The 19,887-nt window shown below is 44.0% G+C and overlaps 1 pseudogene; it reads left to right on the top strand.

Moving 5' to 3' along the window:
- LOC140467127 (CMRF35-like molecule 8) overlaps positions 1–19,678 on the top strand; it is a 33,668-nt pseudogene extending 13,990 nt beyond the window's left edge.
- The last annotated feature ends 209 nt before the right edge of the window (positions 19,679–19,887 follow it).

Consider the following 19,887-nt stretch of genomic DNA (forward strand, 5'->3'; position numbering starts at 1 on the left):
AAGAGCCCCGGAAAGGATGATATGATGCTGTATTTCCTCTTTAGACCAGGTACGAATGAGGTTTCATTGTTTAAATATTTATTCATGTATACATGAGAGCTGCACATACCAAGAAATGCTGAATAGATCAAATTGTTCGGATGGCAACAAATGTATTTTATTATTTTAACGGATAACAAGGTTCCATCCAATCAAACTATTACACACTGACTCACTTGTCTCTCTACCCAACAGCATTTAAATTGTCTTTGTTCCAAATGAGGACACATGACTATATTATCCAATGATATTTAAATGAGGGCATGGACAGGGTGAACAGCCAAGGTTTTTTTCCTCTCTGGGAGTATCCAGACCTAGAGGGTATAGGTTAAAGGTGAGAGGGAAATGATTTCAAAAGGACCTGAGGAGTAACTTTTTCATGCAGAGGGTTGTGAAACGAGCTGCCAGAGGAAGTGGTGGATGCTGGTACAATGACAGCATTTTAACAGCATGAGGCCATCATGGAGAGAGATGAGGCAGGACCAGACTAGGCCATTCTGCCCCTCGAGTCTCCTTCAGCATTCACCTGGATCAAAGCAGATCTTCCACCTGAATACCATTTTACTTGCACTAACCCCATGTCCCTCCCTACCTTTATTACCCAGAACATTATTGATCTCTGTTTTGAATATACTCAAGGCTGGACCCTCCAGAGCTCTCTGGGGCAGAGAATTCCAACAAACCATCACCCTCTGAGTGAAGAAATTCCTGCTCATCTCAGTCCCAAATGGTCAACCCATTCTTCTCGAACTGTGTCTCCTGCTTCGAAACCCCTTCACCCAGGGCCACCTCATTGATGGGGAACCTAGAGTGCTCAAAATCATTCGTGTAAAGGCCATGATGTTCAACTAATGTTTTCGTGTAAACATTGTGACTGAAACAGAACAAATCACCAGGAGAGTGAAGAGTACCCAGCGTATCACATCCCAGACAACGCAACTGTGTAAAACAGAAGAAATACAAAACCATTTTAAGGAAACAAGACTGCTTCATATTTCAAGCATCTATCCCCTGGTGACACTGCAGTATATTGCAGCAAAGTAAAGCAGCACAGCTCAGGGAGTTATGTGGGAAACTGAAATTGCAGTTTAATTTATTACTGACATGAGCAACAGATAAAGGTCAAATGAAACAACTTTCAGTACTGTAGTATGTTCCCGATGAGGCAGTCTTTCTGTTAGTTCCTGTCAGATGTAGACAAGGTGTGGCTATTGTAGTCCTAACAAATCAACAGATGTTCAGAACAGTTTCTGCTCTGAATGTGCCTTACAGCCACAGAAGTGAACAATAGATAAAGGTCAAGTGAAACATATTTCAGTAACATGTCCTGTAATGGTCAGCTCAGTGTTATATGTGAGGATTACAAGATTAAATGGTTGGACATTTACAGGATGCCCTGCAGTCTGGTGTAATATTCCAGTGGGTGAGATGTCTCTTCAGTCAGTGAGAAACTCAGAATATCATCATCCCACACTGCTCCTGCACCTTCTAACAGGTCAGACTTATGCAGCTGGAACCAGACAGCATCCTACCCTCCCAGTTTGGGAACAATGTATAAGAAATGGACAGAAGAGGAGAAGTCCACAGAGAGTGTAATGTCCCTGTCAGTGATACTCCAGAACACTCTGGCTTTCAAAACTGTCACTGCTGGTCTTTAAAAAATACCGTGAGCTGAGATAAATAATGAAGCATTGAATTTTAAAGATGGAAACAGCACCTCAATCTGGGGTGTTCCAAACAGAAAATTGGTACAGAACTTCCTGTTACGAATTTCCAATTGCATAAATCGCAATATTGTAAGGAAGGTAACAGAATAGCACTGTATAAAATCAGCCACCAATTCCATTCTGATAAATTATCTTCTGAAATTGAAAATTAATGTAAACCTTGATGCTAAATCACTGATTCTCATTTGGAATCAATGAAATCTTGACAATGAAATTGTTCTACCTTTCACAGACAGACTTGGATTCTGAAGATGTTCTTGTTGTTGTTGAAATTGTTGAAGAGACTGCGCAAGTATATTCCTCTCCTATTGCGACATAAGAAAATATTCAGCTTCATTTGAATCTCACTTGCAGACAACCAAGAGAGCTCTCCTCACCAATGGAACCTCACGGCTTGTTATGAATAATGGAGTTTGTTGAATTCATTTCTCTCTAACTCCCCCTGTCTGGAGAGATGTGGTAGTGACCTAGCTTGAACATAATTTGTGTTTGGATCCTTGCCTGGACATTGATGTGACTGTATTCTTATTGAAGCATTTGAAAGGCTGAAGTTGGTGGGACTGTATTCCTGACATCCTTTTCTTATCCTTTTCAAACATAAAGGAATGTTCCAGCCACTGAGCTGGTCACTGGCCCTGTTGGACAATGTATTCCTGGGGGATCCAGCAGCCCCTGTTCTGTCCTGTAATATCCTTGATGTGGAGGTGCTGGTATTGGACTGGGGTGGGAAAAGTTAAAAATCACACAACACCAGGTTATAGTCCAACAGCTTTATTTGGAAAAGCAAGCTTTCAGAGCACAGCTTCTTCATCAGGTAGCTAGTGGAGCAAGGTCATAGGACACACAACTTATAGGAAAAGATCATAGCATCATACAACTGAGGCAATATATTGAACAAACCTGGATTGCTGTTCAGACTTTCTGCTTTTAGGTTGGGTGGTTGTAGATTTTGATTCATTAATATGCAAAACCCAGAATTTCAAAATCTCATCAACTGTGTCCTATGATCCTGCCCCACTTGCTACCTGATGAAGGGGCAGTGCTCTGAAAGCTTGTACTTCACATAAACCTGTTGGACGATAACATGGTGTTGTGTGATTTTTAACTCTGTAATATCCACTTATTATCAACGTGTTTTGGACTCTTGCCTCCTCTACAGTGTGTATACCTAAAAGGTCAGAACTTATGTTTGCTCCTTAAATATGAGGACAAGGAATGGATCTTGTATAACTGACAAATCAATAGAAGTTTATTGCAACATCTGGTCTAAACATATCTCACAGCCACAGGCACTTCAGGGTCTGGACTTAAACTGAGGTATTCAGTCACACACCGTGAAATACTTCCATCAGGTGTCATGCTTTTTTTTAATAGATATTTTTATTAGAAATTTAACATTTTTACAAGTTTACAAAAATAAACAAAACTCTCAAGTACAAACATTGATATACAATTAAATCTTTAATATATAATAACGAAAATTTAACAAAAGAAAAATATCGAGAAAGAAAAAAAACAAAACTCAACTAACTACTAATCTACTACTGGATTAGTGGTGCTGGAAGAGCACAGCAGTTCAGGCAGCATCCAACAAGCAGCGAAATCGACGTTTCGGGCAAAAGCCCTTCATCAGGAATAAAGGCAGTGAGCCTGAAGCATGGAGAGATAAGCTAGAGGAGGGTGGGGGTGGGGAGAGAGTAGCATAGAGTACAATGGGTGAGTGGGGGAGGAGATGAAAGTGATGGGTCAAGGAGGAGAGGGTAGAGTGGATAGGTGGAAAAGGAGATAGGCAGGTCGGACAAGTCAATGAGACAGTAACTGAGCTGGAAGTTTGAAACTAGGATGAGGTGGGGGAAGGGGAAATGAGGAAGCTGTTGAAGTCCACATTGATGCCCTGGGGTTGAAGTGTTCTGAGGCGGAAGATGAGGCGTTCTTCTTCCAGGCGTCTGGTGGTGTGGGAGCAGCGGTGAAGGAGGCCCAGGACCTCCATGTCTTCGGCAGAGTGGGAGGGGGAGTTGAAATGTTGGGCCACGGGGCAGTTTGGTTGATTGGTGCGGGTGTCTCGGAGATGTTCCCTAAAGCGCTCTGCTAGGAGGTGCCCAGTCTCCCCAATGTAGAGGAGACCACATCGGGAGCAACGGATACAGTAACTGATATTGGTGGATGTGCAGGTGAAATTTTGATGGATGTGGAAGGCTCCTTTAGGGCCTTGGATAGAGGTGAGGGAGGAGGTGTGGGCACAGGTTTTACAGTTCCTGCAGTAGCAGGGAAAGTGCCAGAATGGGAGGGTGGGTCGTAGGGGGGTATGGACCTGACCAGGTAGTCACGGAGGGAACGGTCTTTGCGGAAGGCGGAAAGGGGTGGGGAGGGAAATATATCCCGGGTGGTGGGGTCTTTTTGGAGGTGGCGGAAATGTCGGTGGATGATTTGGTTGATGCGAAGGTTTGTAGGGTGGAAGGTGAGCACCAGGGGCGTTCTGTCCTTGTTACGGTTGGAGGGGTGGGGTCTGAGGGCGGAGGTGCGGGATGTGGACGAGATGTGTTGGAGGGCATCTTTAACCACGTGGGAAGGGAAATTGCGGTCTCTAAAGAAGGAGGCCATCTGGTGTGTCCTATGGTGGAACTGGTCCTCCTGGGAGCAGATACGGCAGAGGCGGAGAAGTTGGGAATACGGGATGGCATTTTTGCAAGAGATAGGGTGGGAAGAGGTGTAATCCAGGTAGCTATCGGAGTCAGTGGGTTTGTAAAAAATGTCAGTGTCAAGTCAGTCGTCACTAATGGAGATGGAGAGGTCCAGGAAGGGGAGCGAGGTGTCAGAGATAGTCCAGGTAAATTTAAGGTCAGGGTGGAATGTGTTGGTGAAGTTGATGAATTGCTCAACCTCCTCGCGGGAGCACGAGGTGGTGCCAATGCAGTCATCAATGTAGCGGAGGAAGAGGTGGGGAGTGGTGCCGGTGTAATTACGGAAGATCAACTGTTCTACATAGCCAACAAAGAGACAGGCATAGCTGGGGCCCATACGTGTGCCCATGGCTACGCCTTTGGTCTGGAGGAAGTGGGAGGATTCAAAGGAGAAATTGTTAAGGGTGAGGACCAGTTCGGCCAAACGAATGAGAGTGTCAGTGGAAGGGTACTGTTGGGGACATCTGGAGAGGAAAAAACGGAGGGCTTGGAGGCCCTGGTCATGGCGAATGGAGGTGTAGAGGGATTGGATATCCATGGTGAAGATAAGGCATTGGGGGCCGGGGAAACGGAAGTCTTGGAGGAGGTGGAGGGCGTGGGTGGTGTCTCGAACGTATGTGGGGAGTTCCTGGACTAGGGGGGATAGGACAGTGTCAAGGTAGGTAGAGATGAGTTCAGTGGAGCAGGAGCATGCTGAGACAATGGGTCGGCCAGGGTGGTCAGGCTTGTGGATCTTGGGAAGGAGGTAGAACCGGGCAGTGCGGGGTTCCCGGACTATGAGGTTGGAAGCTGTGGGTGGGAGATCTCCTGAGGTGATGAGGTTCTGTATGGTCTGGGAGATGATGGTTTGGTTATGGGAGGTGGGGTCATGGTCGAGGGAGCAGTAGGAAGAGGTGTTCTCGAGTTGGCGTTTGGCTTCAGCGGTGTAGAGGTCAGTGCACCAGACTACCACTGCGCCCCCTTTATCCGCTGGCTTGATGGTGAGGTTGGGATTGGAGCAGAGGGATTGGAGGGCTGCGCGTTGTGAGGGTGAGAGGTTGGACGACAGGTTGAGGCGGTTAATGTCCCGGCGGCAGTTGGAAATGAAGAGGTCGAGGGCAGGTAATAGGCCAGCGCGGGGTGTCCAGGTAGATGTAGTGTGTTGGAGGTGGGCGAAGGGGTCCTCGGAAGGTGGGCGGGAGTCCTGAAAGTAAGCTCGGAGGTGGAGGCGATGGAAGAATTGTTCGATGTCACTGCGTGTGTTAAATTCATTGATGCGTGGACGGAGGGGGATGAAGGTGAGTCCTTTGCTGAGGATTGATTGTTCGTCCTCAGTGAGTGGGAGGTCTGGAGGGATGGTGAAAACTCGGCAGGGACATATTGGAGATGCTCCTGCCTTAAATTTTGCCAAATGATCCGGTGCTATATGGGCCCTATCTTCAGCTGGATAGCCTGAGTTCTGTTACAGATGGTGATTCTTCTGGTGTTTTCCCAAATATCATTCCACGTTTCTATAGAGATTTCTAGCCCCAATTCCTGATCCCATGTTTTAAGCAGATTGTCCATTTCTCCTGATACTTCATCATGTAGTAAATGATAAATCGTACTGATGGAGGATACATCCATTGGTTGAAGCACTCTACATTCTCTATCTGATTTATAAAGATTATCTAATTACGTAGTCTTCTTCTGTATATAATCTCGAATTTGGAAGTATCGATAGAGGTCTCCATTAGGTAATCCGAATTTCTGACGCAGCTGTTCAAAAGACAACAGGACCCCATCTTTAAATAGGTCCCCTAGACATGAGATACCCCTGGATCTCCAGAGTTTAAAAGTGGGGTCTGTAAACCCCGATTGGAATCCCCATGCTCCCACTATCGGCGCATAGGGGGATGTTTTATGTGAGTTGCCCTCATTTTGCTGCCTTATATTCCAAGCTTTAATTGTGTTTAGTATTAGAGGGTTTTTACAGTGATCCGTAATGATTTTTCTCTTGTCTGAAAATAATAGGTTAATAAGTGGGCATTTTACTTGAGAAGCCTCGATGTCCAGCCAGATTGATTGTGAATCAGACAAGACTCAATCAGCTATGTAACTTAATAGGGAACTTAACTGATATTTCCTAAAATCTGGGAAGTCCAATCCTCCCCTTGCCAGCATGTCATGCTTGAAGTGACACCAATTAAGATGGAGTCAGACACCATTGTCCCCTCTTGCCACATGCGATGATACAATGATTAAAGCAAGGTTTGTGAAGGTTTGTAGCTCAGGTTGAGGCTTAGGGCGTAGGTTTGCTCGCTGATCTGTAGGTTTAATATCCAGACGTTTCATTACCTGGCTAGGTAACATCACCAGTGGACTTGGAGGTCGCCACTGATGATGTTACCTCGCCAGGTAATGAAATGTCTAGATATCAAATCTAGCTCAGCGAACAAACCTACACCCTAAACAGTGATTAAAGACAGAACACATCCAAGCTGTGAGATGGAACACAAAGCTGGAGTGCAGCATTTATACGTGTTCTGGAGCTACATTACAATTCTGTCCATTTTCAAAACTAAATCAACAATTGTTCAAAGTTCAAAGAGACATAATGTAATGAGGTGCATTTGTTGGTAGTTACACAAGGAATTTAACCAATGAACAGTTTGAATAGACATTGAATGAATGTGTCAGCCTCGATGTTTGTATAAAATTTACCGATGCTGCTGATTTATATCATGTAACTCCAGCCCCTCTCTGCTACCCTGGTAACTGAGACATGAACAATTTCACTGGAGTTCGATCCCTGAGTCTTTGAGGCTGTGCAGTAATATTGATGATGTTGCTGTGTGAAGGATTAGGTCAAAAACCAAACAACACCAGGTTGTGGTCCAACAGGTTTATTTGAAAACATGAGCTTTCAGAGAACTGCTCCTCCATCACGTGATAATGAGAAAGGAAGTTTTCAGACACAAAATTTATAAGGAAATGGTCAAAGGGACATCAAACTTGTGTGAATTGAACATGTGTAAAATGGCTCTTAACTCTTTAATCAGTTAGAATGAAGGAGCAGATTTCGCTTGATTAATATGCAAATAGAGGAATTTCTTTCCATTGGCTGTCTTGAGATAACTTAAGTTAAAAATCATCCAACACCAGGTTATATTCCAACAGGTTTATTTGAAAGCACTAGCTTCTTCATCAGGTGGTTGTGGAGCAGAATCATAAGACACAGAATTTATAGCAACAGGATTGCAGTGTCATGGAATGTAATATTAAGCAAATTTTGTTTAAATCTTCATCTTTTTGAATGACCACGTTAATTTTGGTTCCTTCATATGTAAAATCCAGAATATTTTAAAAGTTACATTCTCAAATTAACTTTTAACAATAGGTGTCACTTCAGCTCACATTGAAAATGTGAAGGTAAAGTCTGTCCGTGTCCCAATGTTAGGTCAGACTGATTGAATTTCTAAAGTGGGATTTACAGAATCTTACATGGATTTATGTAGCTTTTGAGCAAAATAAAATGTAATTCTGCAAGTATAAGTACACCCCAGAAACTTGTGTGTGTGTGCAAGGGAGACTTAGTGAATGTGTGCATGTTGCTGTGTGTATGGGGCCTGTGAGTGCCTGTGAGAGTGTGTGTCAATGTATGCGAGTATAATGGGTTTTGTGTGTGTGTGTAATAGTGCAGTGGGGTCACCTGTACTGTGACATGAATGTCACTCAGAATCCGCTCCAACAACCTAACCAGCACAAATGTCAGACTCACAGCTCTACAGTTCCTGGGCTTCTCCTTACAGCCTTTCTTACATAAAGGCACAACATTAGCCACCCTCCAGTCCTTTGGGACCTCACCCGTAGTTGTGGATGATACAAATATCTCTGCTTGGGCCTCCCCAAATTCCGTCCCAAACTTCCCACAATGTCCCGGGATGCACTTGATCATATCCCAGTGATTTATCTACCTTTGTGTTTTTAAAGACCTCCAGCATTTCCTCTTGTGTAATGTGGACTGTTTTCATGACATCATTTTTATTTCCCTGAGTTCTCTAGCCTCTATGTCTTCCTCCAAAGTAAAAACTCTCGCAAAATATTTGTTTCTTATCTCTCTTATCTCTTGTAATTCCACACAAAGATGATCTTGTTCACTTTTTTCCCTGAATCTGTGAGTTGGTGTGTTCCAACTGGGTTTGTTAAAGGGTTTGGGCTGGTAACTACACCCAGATATCCCACTTGTTTAAAACCAGGGGTCTCACATGGAGCTGTCACTTGCTGATGTTGGTAGTGGTCACTTCCATCCTCTTGGGGTCAGTTTCTGAGCTTGCAGGAATAATGTGAGACTTCATCCACAGACACACAACCCACCAGTGATTTTCCATCAACTGAATGATAAGGATCCATGAGGCAGACAGATGAGGCTCCTCATCTCCATGACGTACACAGGCAACACGAGTTAGGTGTGTTTTAACTGAATAATTTCAGCAACAAACTATTAATTCTTTATCCTTTATTCTTTAATGGCCAGCTTTGTCGCCCATTCCTAATTACCCCTGACTGAGTGGTTTTATAGACCATTTGAAGAGGGCAGTTAAGGACATACCAATTACTGGAATCCCATGTCGAGACCTGGAAAGGGAGACAGATTTCCTTCCCTAAAGGACGTTGATGAATCAGATGGGTGTTAGTACTTTACAGAATCTGAGGAGATCCCAAAATCCCTTCCATCCTGTGAGTCACTGAGTTGAAGGAATCAAACAATTGGAATGCAGCAATATCTAGAAGTTAATTTGAAGCAGCCAACAGCACTGAAATAATTCTCTCAAAAATCTGATTGTTTTTAGTAACATTGATTGAGGAATGAATGCTTGCTTGGACACCAGGAGAACCTCTATTCTGTAAATAGTTTACAAATGATGCCATTCCTAAAGGGGGAACAGGTTCTCAGTTTATCACCTCATCGGCACTGTCTCACCTGCCACAGCACAGCATTACTTCTCTCTGCTGGGCAGTGGGATCCAGCTGAATTTTAACCCCGAAGGGGAACTGGAACCCCCAACATGCTGGCATCAAAAGTGAGAGTGCAGCCACATGAGCTGCTGCTGATAGTTCCAAATACAGTTCCCGTGTGTCACTTCGACTTGATGCTGACTTGCTTCTTCTCTGACAGCTCAAACAGATCATATCAGGAAATGGCTGCAGGTAATATTTACAGATATTTCATTGTACAACTGATCTCCACTCTATCCCCAATATCGGTCCGAAATCTGGACACAACAGTCATGGACTGAATTTAGTAATTCCATCTGTTAGAGAAATGCAAATTGTAAGACAATCAAATGTTATTTTAACTTGTGGGGATTTTTGGAGGTTTTGACATGATTTTGCATGCTGTGGGTAGTATTTTATGTACCTGCATATTTTCCAAGTGCTAACCATTGGCTTTATTCAGAACTGACAATGAAACAAATGGAGTGCATTTTATCAATTACAGTTTCCCAGAGTGAGATAATAAACAAACATTGTTTGAATCACACTTACCGATGCGATTGGCCTGTATCCTGTAACTGCAGTTCTTCTCTCTTACATTGCTGACTGACACATGAACAATTTCACTGGGTTTTGTTCCCTGAGTATTTGAGGCTGTGCAGTAATATTGATGATGTTGGTGTGTGAAGGATTGACAATGTAGATCCAGTTTATTGATGTCAGAGATCTTTGAATCTTGTGATGGCATCTTCTCAGACCATGTGTAGTGAATGGGGAGGGATCCCCGGGCAGACTCACAGGAGACTGTCACTGAACCCCCAGAACATGAAACATTTGGTTGGGATAAATATCAAAGCCCAGGAACAGAGACAGCTTCTGTGGGAAAGAAACAATTATTGAGAGATCTAAAAATTAAATATCCCTCAACACTTTGGCACTTTTCTTCCTGGAGAAAACATTGATCAGACATTCCAGCAGAGAGCATTCTAAAAAAAAATACTGAGACATTTACCTTCAGAGACGTGCAGATATACATGAGACATGAGGTCCTGCTGAATACCAGGAATCTCAATCCCACGGCTGTACCATTCGGCATCTTTACATTGAACACAAATATTCCTTGTGTTTTGTTATCAGTGATTGATATTCTCCCATTTGGCCAATTTGTCGTTGCTATAACCTTACACTAGTCCATCCATGGCACCAATATTTCATGTGTGACTGGTACCACTGAGCTTCGTAGTGACAAGATATTGTGATCGCTCTTCCCAAAATTCCCCTTACATGTTCCTCTGCCCATAAAGCACCTGAAACTGAGGAGATAATATTTCAGAAATTTGACCAGAAAAACATGCTTAAAATGCACAGATAAATTTTATTCAGCTACATTGCATCTAATTTCTGATGAAGGTAATCATTAACATAAACCCTTATCAGAGCCTCAGGCTGTTCCAAATTCCCAGGAAATGATTGAAACAGTCGGGATATTTTCTTACCCCACTGGTCAAGCTTTGGGACAATCTTGAAATTGGGTTTGTGCTGCCCGCTGTGGGCTCTAACTCCACCATGTGTGACATCATCGAAATGTTGTCCCCCTGGAGAGCAGCCTGAGTGACAGGCCTGGATTGGAGTCGGCTGGGGATCAGTGTGAAGGAGGGTACAGGTGCTGAAGGGTCCTTACTCCGACCGGAAAAGGAGGGTTTCATCCAGGGAGGAGAGGGGTGTGTGTGGAGACTCATGGTGGGCTCAGGGGCTGCATTTTCAGGGCTCAAGGGGCAGATACAACAGGTGACCCAGGAAGATGATGTGAGATGTCAAGTGGGAGAGGAAGAGAATTGCAGTTCAGCAAAGGACGGTTCACGATGGGAGAGAGAGAGATCAATGTGCAGGATCTTGAGGTTTGTAAAGGCCAGTATGGGTTGTGGTTTCACAATGGACTTTCCCCACAGGCTCTGGGGTTTTACCAGTGACAGAGGAGGCCAATCCCGAGTGTTTAGCAAGCTTTTTGAAAGCCTTTGGAAGAGTTGTGTAATGTTCCGGCTGTAATAGTTAGTGACATATTCCTGAACTCCTGAGCTGTTAGCCATACAGTTCCTGGACAATATAAAAGGTTTCTGCTGTCGGAACTTTATCTCTGGTTTACAGTGGTTGAACTGATGGCTCTTCTTCTGGTCCTTTGGAATCTCCCCTGCAGATTAATCGATAAAGCTTCTCTCCCCTTTCACCTGTCCTCTTTGTGATTCATAACCTACATCCCGCTCAGGCCGGACCCCGATACATCTGTCCTCTGTTTGTTCCATCCACCTCCAACAATGTCCTTCAAATGGACCAGGGCCCACAACATTAGCCTCCAGCAAGTGCTGTACCAGGGCACTCTCTCTCCAATTTGCAGACAAAAGTAACTAACACTTACTCTCATTGTACATCCAGGGCTATCTATCACACATCCTCCTTGACAATATTCACACTTTTTTCTTATAGTGTCAAAAGACAATGAACATCAAACCATGCAACAAGTGTGGAAACTTGCTTTTTGTATCTCAACTTCTCAAAAATGGACATCACAGTGTCTCAGTGGTTAGCACTGCTGCCTCACAGCTCCCGTGACCTGGGTTCAGTTCAAACCTTGGGTGACTGTGTGCAGTTTGTACATTCTCTCTGAGTCTGCCTGGGTTTCCTCCAGATGTTTCCTCCCACTGTCCAGCAATGTGCAGGTTCGGCAGAATGGTCATGCTAACTTGCCCAGAGTGTCCAGGGATGTACAGGCTCGGTGGGTTAGCCATGGGAAATGTGTGGTTATGGGTACAGAGTGGGGTTCTGGGTCTGGTGGGATGGTCTTCAGATGGGTGGAGCAGACCAGATGGGCCAAATGGCCTCTTTCTGCACTGTCAGGATTCTAGAATTCTCAGTTACATTCCTCATTGACCATGAACCTGTTTGAGGGTTTAATGGAATTGGCCCAAACTGAATGTGTGTTCATTTACAATGAGCCATTCACACACAGCTTGCTGCAGACAGAAACATTTTTAGAAATAAAACAATTTAGGGAAGAAATCTACTTTACCAGATTTAAATTTTAATTTTCAATAAAATTATAAAATTATTCAATTCCATTGAAGTTAATTTGGATTGTAATGTTTGGGATAAAAGTTCACATTGTTTCAGAATGATAGGTGGATTTGCAGCTTTTGAAATACAATGAGCTGAGAAGTACATTCATTTCTTTCAAAGTCTTGCCTTATCAGTGTGTTTGCGAATATGGCAAGTTGCATTCACATAGCACCTTTAAAGATGCAAAGCTAGAGCAGAGAGATGGATGAGTGTAAATTGGAAGATTCATGGCCAGACAGTATGGTGTAGGAATGATTGAGTGTGAAACTAACAACATCATGGATGAGGGCTCTGCTGGACAGGGAGATGGATGGAATCAGTGGCTGAGGAAAGGTGATTGTGCTGGGATAGAGACAATGGCTTCATTCTTCAGAATTGTCAGGTGCAATTTTATTGAAGTCGTGAAAATGCCCAGACAAGCACAAGCACAGCAGGTAGGTATGTCAGAGACAGTCCTTAAACTGGATCAATGGGGATGGAGACATCAACCATCACCATCAACCCCGAGCCGTATGTCGAGCTGTCTCCTTGGAGAGGTGAACGACTGTCATTCAGACTCAGGCTCAGCACTCACTGTCTGCTGGATATGAGCCACTGGCAAGACGATTCAGGATGTGGAGGGGCTGCTGTTGGACTGGGGTGGATAAAGCTGAAAATCACACAACACCAGGTTATAGACCAACAGGTTTATTTGAAAATACAAGCATTCAGAGCACTACTCCTTTGTCAGGGAGTCAGTGGAGCAGGATACAAAGGACACAGCATCTATAAGTAAAAAATCAAAGTGTCACACAACAGATGCAACGTGTTAGAGAAACCTAGATTGCTGTTAAGTCTGTAATCACATAGAATGGGGATACAGGTTTCGATTGATTAATATGTAAATCCCAGAATTTATCTCAAATCACTGCCCCGATATATCTTAAAATTTTATCAGTAAATAAAAACGTGCCATCTCAGCTTAGACAATGCATTACTGGTATGAGGTTAGAGTCTGTGCCCAACTTGGAGTCAGACTGGATTTATTTTGAATGTAGGAATTTATAAAATGTCACATTAACTCACTGCCTATAGACTGTGTGATTTTTGAACAAAATAGAAAGTATCTACAAATTCAAGTTTGCAAATGCAGTTCACCCCATAGACTTATATGTGTGTGTGTGTGTTTGTGTAGCTTTGGGGGGTGTGGTAAGAGACATACAGGGAAGATGTGTGTATGTGTGTGAGGAAGAGAGAGAGAGTGCGTGAAAATTCAGGGGAAATGTTGTCATAACCCCATTCGGATGTCCAATGTCTGTATCCTCATCCAAATGTCATTGGCACAACCAAGCACCCTTACACATTGCAGACTATGTCCTCACAGACTGATAATTCAGTGTATGACCATTGCAACTGAGGATTGCTGTCTTCCACTGTTCGCCATGCAGTGCATTACAGAAATACCAAACCCAAGTGGAACTTTAAAATGTGCTTGTCTGATTACATTTGCCTCATTAATGAGACCCTGAGGGTGAACAATGTTGTTGTCAATGATTGCTTGAGGCCATCACCTGTAATGTTTACTTCTGGACAATGAGTGACCTGTTGTTGAAGTGTAATTTGATGCCAGTGGTAAAAGGTGGATAAATCCCCAGGACCTGATCAGGTGTACCCGAGAACTCTGTGGGGAGCTAGAGAAGTGATTGCTGGGCCTCTTGCTGAGATATTTGTATCATCGATAGTCACAGGTGAGGTGCCGGAAGACTGGAGGTTGGCAAATGTGGTGCCACTGTTTAAGAAGAGCGGTAAAGACAAGCCAGGGAACTATAGACCAGTGAGCCTGACCTCGGTGGTGGGCAAATTGTTGGAGGGAATCCTGAGGGACAGGATGTACATGTATTTGGAAAGGCAGGGACTGATTAGGGATAGTCAACATGGCTTAGTGCGTGGGAAATCGTGTCTCACAAACTTGATTGAGTTTTTTGAAAAAGTAACAAAGAAGATTGATGAGGGCAGAGCAGCAGATGTGATCTACATGGACTTCAGTAAGGCGTTCGACAAGGTTCCCCATGGGAGACTGATTAGCAAGGTTAGATCTCATGGAATACAGGGAGAACTAGCCATTTGGATACAGAACTGGCTCAAAGGGAGAAGACAGAGGGTGGTGGTGGAGGGTTGTTTTTCACACTAGAGGCCTGTGATCAGTGGAGTGCTACAAGGATCGGTGCTGGGCCCTCTACTTTTTGTCATTTACATAAATGATTTGAATGCGAACATAGGAGGTAACAGTTAGTAAGTTTGCAGATGACACCAAAACTGGAGGTATAGTGGACAGCGAAGAGGGTGACCTCAGATTACAACAGGATCTGGACCAGATGGGCCAATGGGCTGAGAAGTGGCAGATGGAGTTTAATTCAGAAAAATGCGAGGTCCTGCATTTTGGGAAAGCAAATCTTAACAGGACTTATATACTTAATGGAAAGGTCCTTGGGAGTGTTGCTGAACAAAGAGATCTTGGAGTGCAGGTTCATAGCTCCTTGAAAGTGGAGTCGCAGGTAGATAGGATAGTGAAGAAGGCATTTGGTATGCTTTTCTTTATTGGTCAGAGTATTGAGTACAGGAGTTGGGAGGTCATGTTGCGGCTGTACAGGACATTGGTTAGGCGTGCAATTCTGGTCTCCTTCCTAACAGAATGATGTTGTGAAACTTGAAAGGGTTCAGAAAAGATTTACATGGATGTTGCCAGGGTTAGAGGATCTGAGCAACAGGGAGAGGCTGAACAGGCTGGGGCTGTTTTCCCTTGAGCATCGGAGACTGAGGGGTGACCTTATAGAGGTTTACAAAATTATGAGGGGCATGGATAGGATAAATAGACAAAGTCTTTTCCCTGGGGTCGGGGAGTCCAGAACTAGAGGGCATAGGTTTAGGGTGAGAGGGGAAAGATTTAAAAGAGACCTAAGGGGCAACATTTTACACAGAGAGTGGTGCGTGTGTGGAATGAGCTGCCAGAGGATGTGGTGGAGGCTGGTACAATTGCAACATTTAAGAGTACCCATTTGGATGGGGATATGAATAGGAAGGGTTTGGAGGGATATGGGCCGGGTGCTGACAGGTGGGACCAGAATGGGTTGGATATCTGGTCAGCATGGACGGGTTGGACCGAAGGGTCTGTTTCCATCCTGTACATCTCTATGACTGTATGGTAGGACTGAATCAGTGGATGCATGGTGGATGTAATTGCCCTGATGAGGTTTCAAATGCGTAGAAATTTACTCCATCACCCCCCTCCCCCTCCCAATCCAAAATATGTATGACTGACTACACCCCTAATCTGCAATTGGGTGCCTGTCATTTTACACAGTTATTGTGCTGCGACTGGGTCAGGATGGGTGAAGTGTCAACTGAGTGTTTTGTGAGAAAAGCAGAAATAGCTGGAGAAACACAGCAAGTCTGGCAGGTGTCTGTGGAGCGAAAGCAGAGTCACTGTTTTGAGTCCGTTGACCATACTTCAGAACTATTAGTAGCTTTGATAAGGTTCTCCATATGCTGCAGACACAGGGATTGGGGTGTTTCTGTAAATTAACAGCCAACTCTACCTGTGATGCCTTCCTCTCTTTATTGTTGCTGTCCCTGTGGATCCAATGATCTTTTGTCACCTCACTATTTCTGTTCATTCTCACTCTATAGCCATTATGTCCCCAATTTCCCATCAGAGCTATGTCTTTCAGAATTGCAAAGCCCTTACTGGCCCTAACCATCTCCAATTTATTTCAATGTAAGAGGCTTAACAGGGAAGGCAGATGAACTCAGGGCATGGTTAGGAACATGGGACTGGGATATCATAGCAATTACAGGGACATGGCTCAGGGATGGGCAGGACTGGCAGCTTAATGTTCCAGGATACAACTGCTACAGGAAGGACAGAAACGGAGGCAAGAGAGGAGGGGGAGTGGCATTTTTGATAAGGGATAGCATTACAGCTGCACTGAGGGAGGATATTCCTGGAAATACATCCAGGGAAGTTATTTGGGTGGAACTAAGAAATAAGAAAGGGAAGATCACCTTATTGGGATTGTATTACAGACTCCCAAATAGTCAGAGGGAAATTGAGAAAAATATTTGTAAGGAGATCTCAGTTATCTGTAAGAATAATAGGGTGGTTATGGTAGGGGATTTAAACTCTCTAAACATAGACTGGGGCTGCCATGGAGTCAAGGGTTTAGATGGAGAGGAATTTGTTCAGTGTATACAAGAAAATTTTCTGATTCAGTATGTGGATGTACCTACTAGAGAAGGTGCAAAACTTGACCTACTCTTGGGAAATAAGGCAGGGCAGGTGACTGAGGTGTCAGTGGGAGAGCACTTTGGGGCCAGTGACCATAATTCCATTAGTTTTAAAATAGTGATGGTAAAGGATAGACCAGATCTAAAAGTTGAAGTTCTAAGTTGGAGAAAGGCTAATTTTGACGGTAGTAGGCAAGAACTTTCAAAAGCTGATTGGGGGCATATGTTCCCAGGCAAAGGGACGGTTGAAAAATGGGAGGCCTGAGGCTCAGTGGTTAGCACTGCTGCCTCACAGCACCAGGGTTCCAGATTCGATTCCAGCCTTGGGCGACTGTCTGTGTGGAGTTTGCACATTCTCCCTGCGTCTGCATGGGTTTCCTCCGGGTGCTCTAGTTTCCTCCCACAGTCCAAAGATGTGCAGGTTCGGTGAATTGGCCGTGCCAAATTGCCTGTAGTGTTAGGTGCATTAGTCAGGGGTAAATGTAGGAGAATGCGTCTGGGTGGGTTGCTCTTTAGAGGGTTGGTGTGGACTTGTTGGGCCGAAGGGCCAGTTTCCACACTGTAGAGAATCTAATCTAAATGAGATAACGAGAATCCAGAGAAAGTATATTCCTGTCAGGATGAAAGGAAAGGCTGGTAGGTATAGGGAATGCTGGATGACTAAAGAAATTGAGAGTTTTGTTAAAGAAAAGATGGAAGCACATGTAAGGTAGAGACAGGATAGATCGAGTGAACCCTTAGAAGAATATAAAGGCAGTAGGAGTATACTTAAGAGGGAAATCAGGAGGGCAAAAAGGGGACATGAAATAGCTTTGGCAAATAGAGTTAAGAAGAATCCAAAGGGTTTTTACAAATACATTAAGGACAAAAGGATAACTAGGGAGAGAATAGGGCCCCTCAAAGAACAGCAAGGCAGCCTTTATGTGGAGCTGCAGGAGATGCAGGAGATACTAAATGGTATTTTGCATCTGTATCTACTGTGGAAAAGGACATGGAAGTTATAGATTGTAGGGAAACAGATGGTGACATCTTGGAAAATTCCATATTACCGAGAAGGAAGTGCTGGATGTCTTGAAACACCTAAAAGTGAATAAATCCCCAGGACCTGATCAGGTGTTGCCGAGAACTCTATGGGAAGCCAGGGAAGTGATTGCTGGCCTCTTACTGAGATATTTGTACCTGGAGGTTGGCTAATATGGTGCCACTGTTTAAGAAAGGTGGTAAAGACAAGCCAGGGAACTATGGACCAGTTAGCCTGACATCGGTAGTGGGCAAGTTGTTGGAAGGAATCCTGAGGGACAGGATGTACATGTATTTGGAAAGGCAGGGACTGATTAGGGATCGTCAACATGGCTTTGTGCGTGGGAGATCATGTCTCATAAACTTGATTGACATATTTGAAGAAGCAACAAAAAGAATTGATGAGGGCAGAGTGGTAGATGTCAGCTATATGGACTTCAGTAAGGCATTCGACATGGTTCCCCATGGGACACTGGTTAGCAAGGTTAGATCTCACAGGATACAGGGAGAACTAGCCATTTGGATACAAATCTGGCTCAAAGGTAGAAGACAGAGGGTGGAGGTGGAGGGTTGTTTTTCAAACTGGAGACCTGTGACCAGTGGAGTGCCACAAGGATTGGAACTGGGTCCACGACTTTTCATCATTTATCTCAATGATTTGGATCTGAACCTAAGAGGTATAGTTTATAATTTTGCAGACGACGCCAAGATTGGAGGTGCAGGGAAGAGCGAAGAAGCTTACCTCAGATTACAACAGGATCTTGATCAGATGGGCCAATGGGCCAAGAAGTGGCAGATGAAGTTTAATTTAGATAAATGCGAGGTCCTGCATTTTGGGAAAGCAAATCAGAGCAGGACTTATACACTTAATAGTAAGGCCCAAAGTGTGTTGCTGAACAAAGAGACCTTGGAGTACAGGTTCATAGCTCCTTGAAAGTGGAGTCGCAGGTAGATAGGATAGTGAAGAAGGTGTTTGGTATGCTTTCCTTTATTGGTCAGAGTATTGAGTACAGGAGTTGGGAGGTCATGTTGAGGCTGTACAGGACATTGGTTAGGCCACTGTTGGAATATTGCATGCAATTCTGGTCTCCTTCCTATCAGAAAGATGTTGTGAATCTTGAAAGGGTTCAGAAAAGATTTACAAGGATGTTGCCAGGGTTGGAGGATCTGAGCAACAAGGAGAGGCTGAACAGGCTGGGGCTGTTTTCCCTGGAGCATTGGAGGCTGAGGGGTGACCTTATAGAGGTTTACACAATCATGAAGGGCATGGATGGGATAAATAGACAAGGTCTTTTCCCTGGGGTGGGGGAGTCCAGAACTAGAGGGCATATGTTTAAGGTGAGAGGGGAAAGATTTAAAAGAGACCTAAGGGGCAACATTTTACACAGAGAGTGGTGTGTGTGTGGAATGCGCTGCCAGAGGAAGTGGTGGAGGCTAGAACAATTGCAACATTTAAAAGGCACCTGGATGGTTATATGAATAGGAAGGGTTTGGAGGGATATGGGCCAGGTGCTGGCAGGTAGAACTAGATTGGGTTTGGATATCTGGTTGGCGTGGACGAGTTAGACCGCGCTGTACTTCTCTGTGACTCGATAACTCTATGTGAGGCACAATATGACAGTGACCTTGGAATATGCCATTTCCTTTTGCTGCCTGGAGCCTCCTACGTTCTGTGAGACTCCCAGAAAGGGTGATTTGATGCTGCATTTCCTCTTTAGGTCAGACTCAGGTTTCTTTGTTTACATAATTTATTAATGTATGCATGGGAGCTGTACATGTTGAATAAATGTTGAATAAATCAATTCTTTCGAATAACAACAAATGTATTTTATTATTTTAACAGATAACAAGGATCCATTCAATCAAACCATTACACACTAATTCACTTGTCTCTCATCCCAACAGCATTTGCATTGTCTTTGTCTTCATTCCAGATTAGGACACATGACTATATTATCCAATGAGATTTAAATAAGGACATGGACAGGGTGAACAGCCAAGATCCTTTTCCTATCTGGGGGTGTCCAGACCTAGAGGGCATAGGTGGAAGGTGAGAGGGAAAAGATTTCAAAATGACCTGAGGAGTAATG

The sequence above is a fragment of the Chiloscyllium punctatum genome, chromosome 45 (assembly GCF_047496795.1).
Source record: "Chiloscyllium punctatum isolate Juve2018m chromosome 45, sChiPun1.3, whole genome shotgun sequence".
Classification (NCBI taxonomy): Eukaryota; Metazoa; Chordata; class Chondrichthyes; order Orectolobiformes; family Hemiscylliidae; genus Chiloscyllium; species Chiloscyllium punctatum.